The sequence below is a fragment of the Hemiscyllium ocellatum genome, chromosome 23, assembly GCF_020745735.1.
Source record: "Hemiscyllium ocellatum isolate sHemOce1 chromosome 23, sHemOce1.pat.X.cur, whole genome shotgun sequence".
NCBI classification, from domain to species: domain Eukaryota; kingdom Metazoa; phylum Chordata; class Chondrichthyes; order Orectolobiformes; family Hemiscylliidae; genus Hemiscyllium; species Hemiscyllium ocellatum.
The window spans coordinates 37,268,281-37,279,940 of NC_083423.1; positions in this window are offsets into that span (position 1 = coordinate 37,268,281).

Here is an 11,660-nt window from a genome sequence, read left to right on the forward strand (position 1 = left end):
ATGAAGCCCCGGAGCTGCGTCTCTTCGCTTCGAAAGAATCACCCCTCAACCGCCCCAAATTGAATGGCGGCCAGATTTTGTGCTGGAGCTTTTTTTTTCACTTAACACCCTCTGAAAATGAGGATGACATGAGTTCGTGAAGGTGGTTGACAACAGGATCAGGCACAGGAGGATTTTCGTATACGTGGGCAGGCCGATGGCAGATGTCGATCAAAGTTCAGCTGCTGCTGGCTGGAGCCACTCCTGACATGAGAGCTGCTGCCCTAACCGTGCCACGTTTATCACTCATGCACCATCCTCACATTGTGACACTTGTCATATTCAGATCGTTCCCTCTTTCCACTTCCCTTCACTTTGTCCTCAGCAGCTTTTCAACTCTGACGAAATGACCAAATCGTTGACATCTTTTCAGGATGCGATTTTTCAGTTATTTTTGCCTTTGCAATTTTATTTGCCTTATCGTTTCTGTATGGAATTTTTTTTAGCAATTGTACTGGCATCCAAATTTCAAAGGCTTCATGGAGATACAAATGCCGGAAGTGGTTAATATTTTAAATACATAATATGCATTAAAAATATTGGAACACCCAAATATTTAAATTTGCTGCAACGACGCATGATGAGAGAAGAAAGCAACGCTGGAATTGGGAATCATTAAAAGGACAACAGTGAGGTAACCCCACCCGTCATTAATTCAACCATACTTGTAATACCGTGGAAGTTCTGATGTCACAGTGCAAACCTGTCTTGCAGCTATTTAAAAGTTACAAAGAAAAGCAATCAATGATTTGAGGGATTGGAGGATTATCTTATAAGAAAAAAAAACTAAATTGGGCATGTTCTCACTGGTAAACTGAAGGTTAAAAGTGTTAGGGTTGTTTTTAAAGTTCTAGAGGAACTAAATAAATGTAGTCCCTGTGAAGTTATTTAATAAAAGCAAAAAATGATGGAAAATTACAGCAGCTCAATTAGTCCATGTGGAGAGGAAAATATAAGGAATAAGAACTAGGAGCAGGAATGGGATATTTTGGTTCCATTCAGTAACATTAGCATTGAATTGATTGTGGCCTTAACTCCACTTTCCTGCCTACCACTATTCCCATAACATTTGATTGTAGATGAAATTTGTCGAGTCCAGCGTTCAATATATTCAATCGCCAACTCTCCACTACTTTCCACTGTAGAGAATCTAGAGATTAGTAAAACTTTGAGAGAATACATTTCTCAGCATCTTAGTATGAAATGGGAGACACCTTTTAAATTGTGCCTCCTAATTCTAGACTGCTCCATGAGGTGACACATGTTCTCAAACTTTACTCTGCAAAGCTCATTTCAGAGTCATTTTGTTTCAATAAGATGACCTCTTAATCTTCTAAATATCCAGGAGTAAAGATCCAACTGCTCAACTTATCCTCATAAGAAAACCCTTCATCCCAGGAATGAAATTAATAAATCTTCTCTGAGCTGCCTCCAATGCAAATATCCCTCGCCTTAAATGAGATCAAACTATTATATACATAGTATTCTACATATGTTTTCATCAATGTCCTCTATTTTACAAAAACACTTCCCCTCTCTTGCAGTTAAGGTGAATATTTAATTTGGCTTCCTAAATCATTGCTCTACCTATACGCTAATGTTTTGTGATTCGTGTACAAGGACATCCAATTCCCTCTATACCAAAGCGCAATGCAGTCTATCTCCATTTAAATGATATCGTGCTTTTCCATTCCTCTTGCCAAAATGAACAAATTCATATTTTCCCACATTATATACAAACTGCCAATTTTTTGTTTACTCACTTAACCTATTTATATCCCCTTGCAAACTCTTGCTTACTGGCCTGCCTTTATATTGCCAACAACTTTGGTTTGTTGAGAGAAAAATGGGGCAGTTAGATTTGTAGACAAAAGAGAATTGGAAGCAATGATGAGTGTCTCAATGCATTCTTCAGAGGATGTCAATAAGATGAGGGAAACTAGAGACTGTTAAAGATTCAGAATAGTAAAGACTTTGATAAAAATGTTGCCAATTCTATTTTAGTATTTACAAAAGAAAATTAAAACTAAAAACATGTAACAAAACTTTCAATACTCTTTGTGAATACATTTATCATAAATCAGACAGACACTACATGTAAGCTATAAAACAAGACCCATTTTCTTTTGTTTTGATAACAGTAGAATTTCACAATCACATCTCACTGAGGGATCAAGAGCACTCTATGTGCAATTGAAACATTAGTTAGTTAAGTTATAGGAGAGAAATGGCAATGATCAATTACCATATTTTTGATGAACACTCATGACCAATGGTACATTCTGGTTTTCTGGCCTAGGACTATTCCTAAGATTAAAAATATTCTTTCATAAATATGTTATATGTATAGAAATCTAGAGAGGTATCGCAACTGAAAATGTGAATCATAATGGACTTTAATGTTGAATCTGTAATGCATTTAAACCAAGATGACAAATATGATTACAAAATAAAATGTATACTATGAATCAGCATAAAATTCTAAGTGGAATCACTAAAGCACTGAAAATGCCAGTACAGTGCAGGGAACCTGTTCCAAAAACTAATACAATGATTAAGTGCACATGTAAATCTAGAGAATATAAATTCAAGGTTATGCACCACTGGCCAATTTACTTCCCTGAAGTTTATGGTAACGTAGTCAAAGGCATCACCCCGTGGCCTTCCTTCAGTTGTGAGCCCAGGCAGTTAACATCAGAAGATTTATTTTTAACAAGGGTGTCTGTCATAGCTGAACCCAATCCTGTCCTCAACCAATGTTAGCATGTGTGTTTCCAGTAGACTCCTTTAAAGACTGATCAAGAGCAACTGTTTAAAATCTTTTTTTCGTCTCCTCGGCCAGGAATATTATATTAGTTGCAAAGCCCCTGCACACATCCTGGAAGAGATCAGCTGAAGCAGCACAAATGGGATTCAACATTGGGGATTATCTTGACTCTATATATAGGTCTCTTCTAACAAGCAGTTATAATGATTGTAGGAAGGTGAATCAGTAAGATATTGCTGCCACAAGTGACGAAAGCAGAATTGTGAGAAAACAATATGACCCTTGGATGTATTGACACTTTGACAATTCTGTCCAGTATTTCTGATTCTACATCCATTATCATGTTGGCTGCCCTTAGAAATTGAGCTAGTGAAAGAAGAGTGCACTTTGGAAGAACTGTTTACTTAAGTTCATTGACAGCCTCCTATACATTTGTGTAAAGCAACAAAGTGCATGTTTTCTAAAACAGCAGTTGCTGGGAAAGCTCAGCAGGTCTGGCAGCAATTATCAAGAAAAATCAAAGTTAAAGTTTCAGGTCCAGTGACCCGACCTCAGATGCTGCCAGATCTGCTAAGCTTTTCAAGAAACTTCTGCTTTTGTTTTTGATTTACAGCATCTGCAATCTTTTGTTTTTTTTATAAAATGTATGCTTTGATTGGTTCATTATTTTGACAAAAACGTTCAAATTAACTTTATGATATGTCTAAAAGATGATGAGCCTTTAGAATGGAGAGCACTGGCAATAACCATCACCAATGTTGCGCTGAAACTTCTCACATTGGCTAAATTTTAATTTCATTCACTGAAATTGTTACTGTATAAGTAAGGCTAATAATTTATTTTATAATTGGCAAATAGTAGTAACTAAATCAATTTTCAAAGTCAAATCCCTTGCAATTCTTCAAATTATAGGTTCATAACGCTCTCCATTCTAAGGTCAGAAATGGGAATGTTCACTGATGAGTGCACAATGTTTAGCACCATTTGCAATATCTCATACTGAAGCAGTTCACACATAAACATAGCATGACCTGGACAACATCCAGATTTGGACTGATAAGTGGCAAGAAATACTTGTGTCAAGTAATAACAAGTGTCAGGCAATGACCACCTCCAACAAGAGAAAATCTATTCAATATCCTTTAATGTTTGGTGGCAGTACCTTTGCTGGATTCTGCACTGTCAACATCCTGAGATGACCATTGAACAGAAACTGAATTTAACTAGCCATATAAATACTGTGGCAACAAAGCAGGTCAGAGGCAATGAACTCTATAGCAAGTGACCTATCTTCTCAGTCCCCAAAGCCTGTCCACCATCTACAAAGCATGGGTAAGTAACATGGTGGTATACTCCCCGAAGTATGGTAACTATTGCTAATTTTGGTTTTATACTTGCTGGTATTCAGTAGTTGTCAGCATTCCATTTTCTTATGGATTTTTATTTTAATATTTACTATGATATATGACTACAAGTTTTTGTACTTACAATCTTTCTCTATTAACCATGCCTTCTTCCCCTCTCCTCCAGTGATCAAATTTGTTTTGAATGATAACATGAAAAAAAAGTGCACAGTTATCTAAGGCATTTTCTTTTTCTTCTTATAATGATACCTGTGAGTTACAAAAAACATTGCCCAGCTCCAAAATTCTTTCACAATCGGGTGACAGATTGTCACATTAGCAATCAAATGGTACAGAATAATTTGGTTTCAAAATGGGGGGGGGGGGGCGTTTCAAGTCATTAATTTCAAAGTCAATATGCTGTGATTCTTTTAAGTAGATCTTTAATTGTCAGCTATTGTATAGGAAAACATTGTTTTAAATTCTGTAAATGGCTAAGCACCTCATACAATTTTCATAGTACTTTTCTATTCATTATTAGAAACAGGAAATTTCCTAACTACCTGGTGTGTCAATAATGTGGTTTTAAGAGATTAGTTTGTCCTGTAATTTTTTTTAAAGAGAACTTTTAAGACAGAGATGCTGAGCTGTCTAGCTGTCCAGTAAAATAAACAGCTTGTGAGGTTTTGGTATTTTTTTGAAAATTGGAACAATAGAAATATCAACTCCCACAAAACCAGGGCCTTTAGCTTTAGCTTTCAGTGGTACAAGCTGCTGGGGTTGTAAAAAGCTGCCACATCTCTCTTTGCTACGGCTAAAAGCTAGAGTTCTTTCTCTCTCAGAGTTGTCTATTGACGTGTGTTTATGGGATGTTGCTATATTGGAACTGTTAATTAGCAATAATTACTGCATTTATGATTCTGTTTAGTTTTCCAATAGAGTTAAGTTATTCCAATTCCTTCTTTGTTTTATTGTATTTTAACTATAGTGGATGAATAAAGTGTGTTTTGCTTTAAATCCTGTAGTTTGACCAATCAAATTGCATCTGGAACACAACACCTTACATTTATGTTTAAAATGAGAAAAGTTAGGCCATCTTCTGAATATCTTTAGAGGTTTTGGTTTGGTCTGTAATCCTGATCATAATCACATCCGTGTCTTTGTGGGTTTGCCGTTTATAGACTGATTACCACATTCCCTTTTTAAAATAACATTTCAGTAAAGTGCTTTTGAGATGTACAATAGTCTTAAAATACAATATAAATGCAAATCTTTCAGGGTTAGTCTGGGGCAATAGGACTGACTGGGGTACTTAACAGGGGTTTGGCATGGATGTGATGGGCTGAATACCCTCCTTCTCTGCTTTAATAACACTCCAGTTGGTCTTTTTGTCTCGCAGCTCTATGTTTATTAGTTACACATAGTTAGTTGAAATAGCTGAACGTTAGTTTGGGGACTTTGTATTTTCCATATTGCTACTAATAAATTGTATTAAAATTGGTATGACATTCTGAAACTGCCAAAACTTTCTTTTAATAAAATACAATTATATGTCGTTTTCAGCCAAGTTCGCTAAAATCCAACTCTAGTCACTAAACTAGTCAAATAATATAGGAAGGCCCACAATACTTTTTAAGGATGGAATTCCAGGCTTTTGACCCGATAACATTGAAGGAACAAGTTGGTTGGAGGAGATTTTGCTAAAATATAAATCTAAATGGAAACTCAATGATAAGTAACGAATCTCTCTACTAGTGTGCTTACAACCTGGAGAATGAAACAATAAAGGCAGTTTGTATAATTTTGAGAAAGAAAAGAAACTTGAAAAGAATTTAATTAAAAATTCTTTAAAAAGATGTTATTTGCTATGTTGCTTGTAAAATCAATGGCCTGACATTTCCTGGACACTTATGAAGCACTCTGATAGCATAGTGCATAATTTCTAGTGGATTCTAACTGGAGTAACGCATACCATTACTGGCAGCATTCCTTAATTTTGTTATCCTCAGCAGATCAATTGAAAATTAAACATAGTGGTCACATTAATGCTGATCATAGGGTTGCTGATTGAATATTCATTTGGTGTTGCTGCTGCTTAGACTATTACAGAATGTTGTGGATTTGGAGTGGTTCAAGTGACATGTTTCTTCATCATCATTCAAATAATTAAATAAATGGACCCTAATGAAAGGAAATATTGAAATTACAAGCAATCTCGCAGTGACAACAATGCTGGTCCCTCAGCATCTTCCTTGAACCAAATGCTTTCTCTACCTTTATTGTACTTTAGATCTGGTGAAATCTTTACTATGTTCTCAATTTACTTGCACGCTTGCTGATGTTAATTCTTCATTTAAAATTAGCACTAAAAATGTGCTGAGGACAAATTTCCAGGCACAGTTAATGGGAACAGGGATCACTTTGCTAAAGGGATTAATTTGTGTATCTTCATTAGGAAGGAAATGTGCAATGTTTGAAGCAGTAATTCTGACAGAGCTGTGGAGACAAACCAAGGAATGGGATTAGATTTGCTTGCTCCAATGAAGGGTTACATTTGTGCAGTAAAGTTTTATAAACTCTTAATACTTATACTTATAACACTTAATACTTATTTTTACATGGAAATTAAGTACTATAAAACATTAATACAAAATTTAAAATTTAACCTGAATTATTTTCATATCTTTTTATATAAAACTAGTTACTTGTCCTGTTGGAAAAGCATAGCAGGTCAGGCAGCATCCGAGGAGCTGCCTGACTTCCTGTGCTTTTCCAGCATCACACGCTTGACTCTGAACTCCAGCATCTACAGTCCTCACTTTCTTCTAGTTACTTGTCTTGAAAGAGGAGCAATGTCTTGGGAAGCAAATGTACTCTGCCTTGTTACAAAAAAAAACCAGACTTTTTTTAACATAGATTTCACAGTTATTCGATTTTCTGGATTCGGATGGTTCAGTATTGTCCACAAGAAACTTTGCTGATGTGAGCTCTAATGTTTGCTTTGGAACTATTTAAATAAGCATGGAAATAGTCGCTGGAAGTGAATTCTAGCATAAAATTCAAATCTTTTATTCAAATAAATTCAAAGAAATTCCTAATAGTTGTTTTTTACTTCTTCAACAAAACACACATAAATACCTATAACTTTACCAAAAGACTGTAAATTTACCAAAACGAATTCCAATAAATTACTTTGTTCCCTTCAATGAACATCATTAATAAATGTATAATTAAGGGGAAGGAAGTTTCTGAATTGTCACACAACATAAATGATTAAATGAGAGAACTAGCGCCCATCAATATTTTTCAGAGATCTGTGATATTATACATTTCCTGTACAAGTCATGCATGCATTTTTTACGCAAGTATACTGCTAGCCAGTTATTGATAATGTTGAATAAGTTAGCTGTTGGATAAGTAGCAGCAGTCTATGACTCATTTTCATTCTAAAAGCCACCACCTTCTAAATCAAATGTAATAATCTGTCACTCCGCCACATTAGCTGAACAGATAAGGAAAATAATTGATTGACAAAGAAAAGCATGTTTGTGCATAAGTCATAATATAACAGAAGCTTAACAGAACTCAATAGAACATAATTTTCCTTAATTCATAATTACCTCTTTCACTCACATCATTTCACTATGTTCCAGCACACTCTGTTGGTAGACATAGGGACAGCAGGCCATTGTCAGAATGCTTGAGAATCTCAGTCATACCCTTTTTCAGTGCCCCCTTTAAAAGCCATGAGTGTTCTGCTCTTCAATGGTTACAAGCAGTGCAAACCAGATTCCATCTGCTTGTTGTGAAAATTACTCCCATCAATAGAAACTGTTTCTCCCTATCTACTCTGTCTCAACTCTTCATGATTTGAACACCCCTACCAAATCTCCCATCAACCTTCCTCTTCTTGAAGAAGAGCAAGCCACATTTTTAAGCATCTATTTATGTAAATGAAGTTACTTAGCCCTGGAACCATTTTTGTAAATCTTTAATCAATCTCTCCAACGATTTCACATACTTCCTAATATATAGCATTCAGAATTAGTGATGATACACAATTTGATGCCAAACTTGCACATCAAAAACTTGTATCTTTTGTACTCTGTGTCTCTATGTATAAAACTCAAGTGCATTTTTTTAAACTGCATTCTTAACTTGCTATGCTGCCTTCAATTAATTCTGAATTAATATTTTTGCACCTGAGAAGTGACGATCAAGAGATATCTGAAAGCAAATACTATATATCATATTTATCTGCAGCTCCAGAATGTTGTTGGGTAGTTAAAAATGTAAGGACTAGTTAAGTTAAAAAAAAATAACAAACTTGTATGGCTCAAAATAAATTTAACCTAAAAACATGCCAGGTAATGACAGTCTTCAACATGAGATGAACTAACCATCACTCTTTGACATTCAATGCTGTAAGCATTGCTAAATCCCTCACTATCACCATCCTGCGAATTATCACTGACCAGAACTTGAACTTGACTAGCCATACAAACACTGGATCATGAAAAATGGGTCAGAAGTTAGGAATCCAGTAGTGAGTAACTTACTTCCTGACTCCCCAAAGTAAGGCCATCATCTACAAAGCAAAAGTCTAGAGCACTATGGAATATTCCCCTTTGTCAGGATGAGTGCAGTGCCAACACCACTCAAAAAAACTTGCCACCATCCTTAGTAAAACTGCCTACTTGGTTGGTAACATGCCCACAAACATTCATCCCTTTCACCACCCACACATCAGAGTGCACCATTTATAATGCACAGCAAAAATTCACTAAGGCTCCTTAGACAGCACCTTGCAAACACACTACCACCATCTAGAAGGGCTACAGCAGCAGATACATCAGAATATCATCATGTGCAGGTTCACCTCTGGGTCCCTGATCATCCTCCCTTGGAAATATATTGCCATTCTTTCCGTGTCCCTTGTCAAGATCCTGGAGCTTCCTCCCTGACAGCTATGGATCTACATACGCTAAATGGACAGCAGTGATTCAAAAAGGCAGTTCACCACCATCTCTTAAGGCAGTTAGGAACAGGGAATAAATGATGGCCTAGCTGAAAATGTGTTGCTGGTTAAAGCGCAGCAGGTCAGGCAGCATCCAAGGAACAGGAAATTCGACGTTTCGGGCAAAAGCCCTTCATCAGGAAACTGATGAAGGGCTTTTGCCCAAAACGTCGAATTTCCTGTTCCTTGGATGCTGCCTGACCTGCTGCGCTTTAACCAGCAACACATTTTCAGCTCTGATCTCCAGCATCTGCAGACCTCACTTTTTACTCTACACATAAATGATGGCCTAGCCAACAATGTCCATATTACATTTTGTTTTAATCCATGACAATCATTTGGATTCTATAGTTGGAAAATTAGAATATACAGTAAACAAATTAATGAAATTTTCATGTTTCATTATAGCTTTATCATGCTATCTAATTGGGAAAGTGGGGGAGATGGTCAGATTGTGGTTACATCACTGAATTAATAATCCAAAGATCCAGGTTGATACTCTGGAGTTATTGGTTCAAAATCTCACCATAGGTGGAATTTGAATTTACTGAATAAATCTCGACTATTAAGCTAGTAATGGTGGCTATGAAACCATCATTTATTTTTAATAAAGACGGTTCTGCTTCACTGATGTACTTCCAGGAAGGAAACCTGTTGTCTGTACCTGGTCTAATGTCCAAGTAACTCCAGATCCATGGCAATGTGTTGATTCTTTATTGCCCTGAAATGATTGAGTAAGCCATGCAATTCAAGGACAATTGAGATGGGCACCAAATGCTGGCCTTGCCATGTGACACCCATATCCCATAAATGAAGAAACAAAATTAACACTTTTTTGAGTACACTTTCCTATTTTTTCCTTTGCCACATGTGTCATATCTGAGGAGAAAAGCAAACTATGGCCTGATATCCAAACACTACTTTGGACAAACAGGCAGAAATCTCGCACCAGGACACATGAACATCAACTAGCCACAAAAAGGCATGACCCACTCTCACTAGTACCCTTACATATGAGTGAGGAAGGACACCACTTCGACTGGGACAACGCATCCATCCTTGGACAAGTCAAACAGAGACACGCACGAGAATTCCTAGAAGCGAGGCATTCCAACTGGAACTCTATCAACAAGCACATTGACATGGATCCATTTACCACCCCCTGAGAAAAAGAACAGGAAATGACATCACCAACCCAAGGAAACCCAAACACATAAATAGAAAGCGAGTTACACCACCAGTGCTTCATCCGGAGGCTCACTGAGGATGTTACCTAGTACAGTGACAAGACACATGAAAATTAACCTTCCAGCTCAGTGAGCAAACCTACATCCAGTTGGGATGCAGTTAGCAAGTAACTAGAAAAGTCAAGACAATGTTTTTATTTATTGTGAGAAGAATTATGCTCTCACCTATTGTTGCTCTCCCAGAACTATAATAGGCTTCTCCTTATCTTCAGAACTCAAATGTTCTGAGGAAGGGTCACTGGACCCAAAATTTTAACTCTGATTTCTCTTCACAGATGCTGCCAGACATGCTGAGCTTTTCCAGCAACTTCTGTTTTTGTTTCTGATTTACAGAATCCACAGTTCTTTCGGTTGTTCTTATTTTTCCTTGACTTCACCTTCCAGCCCAATGCCACCAAATTCAAGAACATCTTCCCCTCCCTTTTCTGTACCAGCATTGTATAGGAACCTTACCCTGCATGGTACTTTAATCCACTCCTCAATTAGCCCCAACATCTCCTCTCACAAGAGATACTAGTCTGAGAGGGCCTGTAAAAGGGCACAGGGATTAGGATACAGAATTACTCCCCACCCATTGCTTCCAATGCAGGCAGCACACAAAGTCTGCATGCTTGTAATGTGCAGTCAATATTAAGCATGCTATTGAGTGGCTGCATTCCTAGCAGGGCTTGCAAAAATGAGAGGATAACAAAATTCAGTGCCAGATTGCAAGTTTAAAAGGGAGCTACATTCTGCCTCATCTCCTCAGGAGATCTCCCACCCAAAGCTTCCAACCTCATAGTTCGGGAATCCCACACCACCCGATTCTACCTCCTTGCCAAGATTCACAAGCCTGACCACCACAACCGACCCATTGTCTCAGCTTGCTCCTGTCCCACCGAACCCACCTCCACCTACCTCAAGACTGTCCTATCCCTCCCAGTCCAGGATCGCCCCACATACATTCAAGACACAACCCACACCCTCCACCTCCTCCAAGACTTCCATTTCCCTGGCCCCCAATGCCTCATCTTCACCATGGACACATATCTCCCTACACCTCCATTTGCCATGACCTGAACCTCCAAGCTCTCTGTTCCTCTCCTGACGTTCCCACCAGTACCCTTTCATTGACACTCTCATTCATTTGGCTGATTTGGTCCACATCCTTAACAATTTCTCCTTCGAATCCTCCCATTTCCTCCAGACGAAAGGAGTAGCTATGGTCACCCGCATGGGGCACATCTATGCCTGTCTCTTTGTTGGCT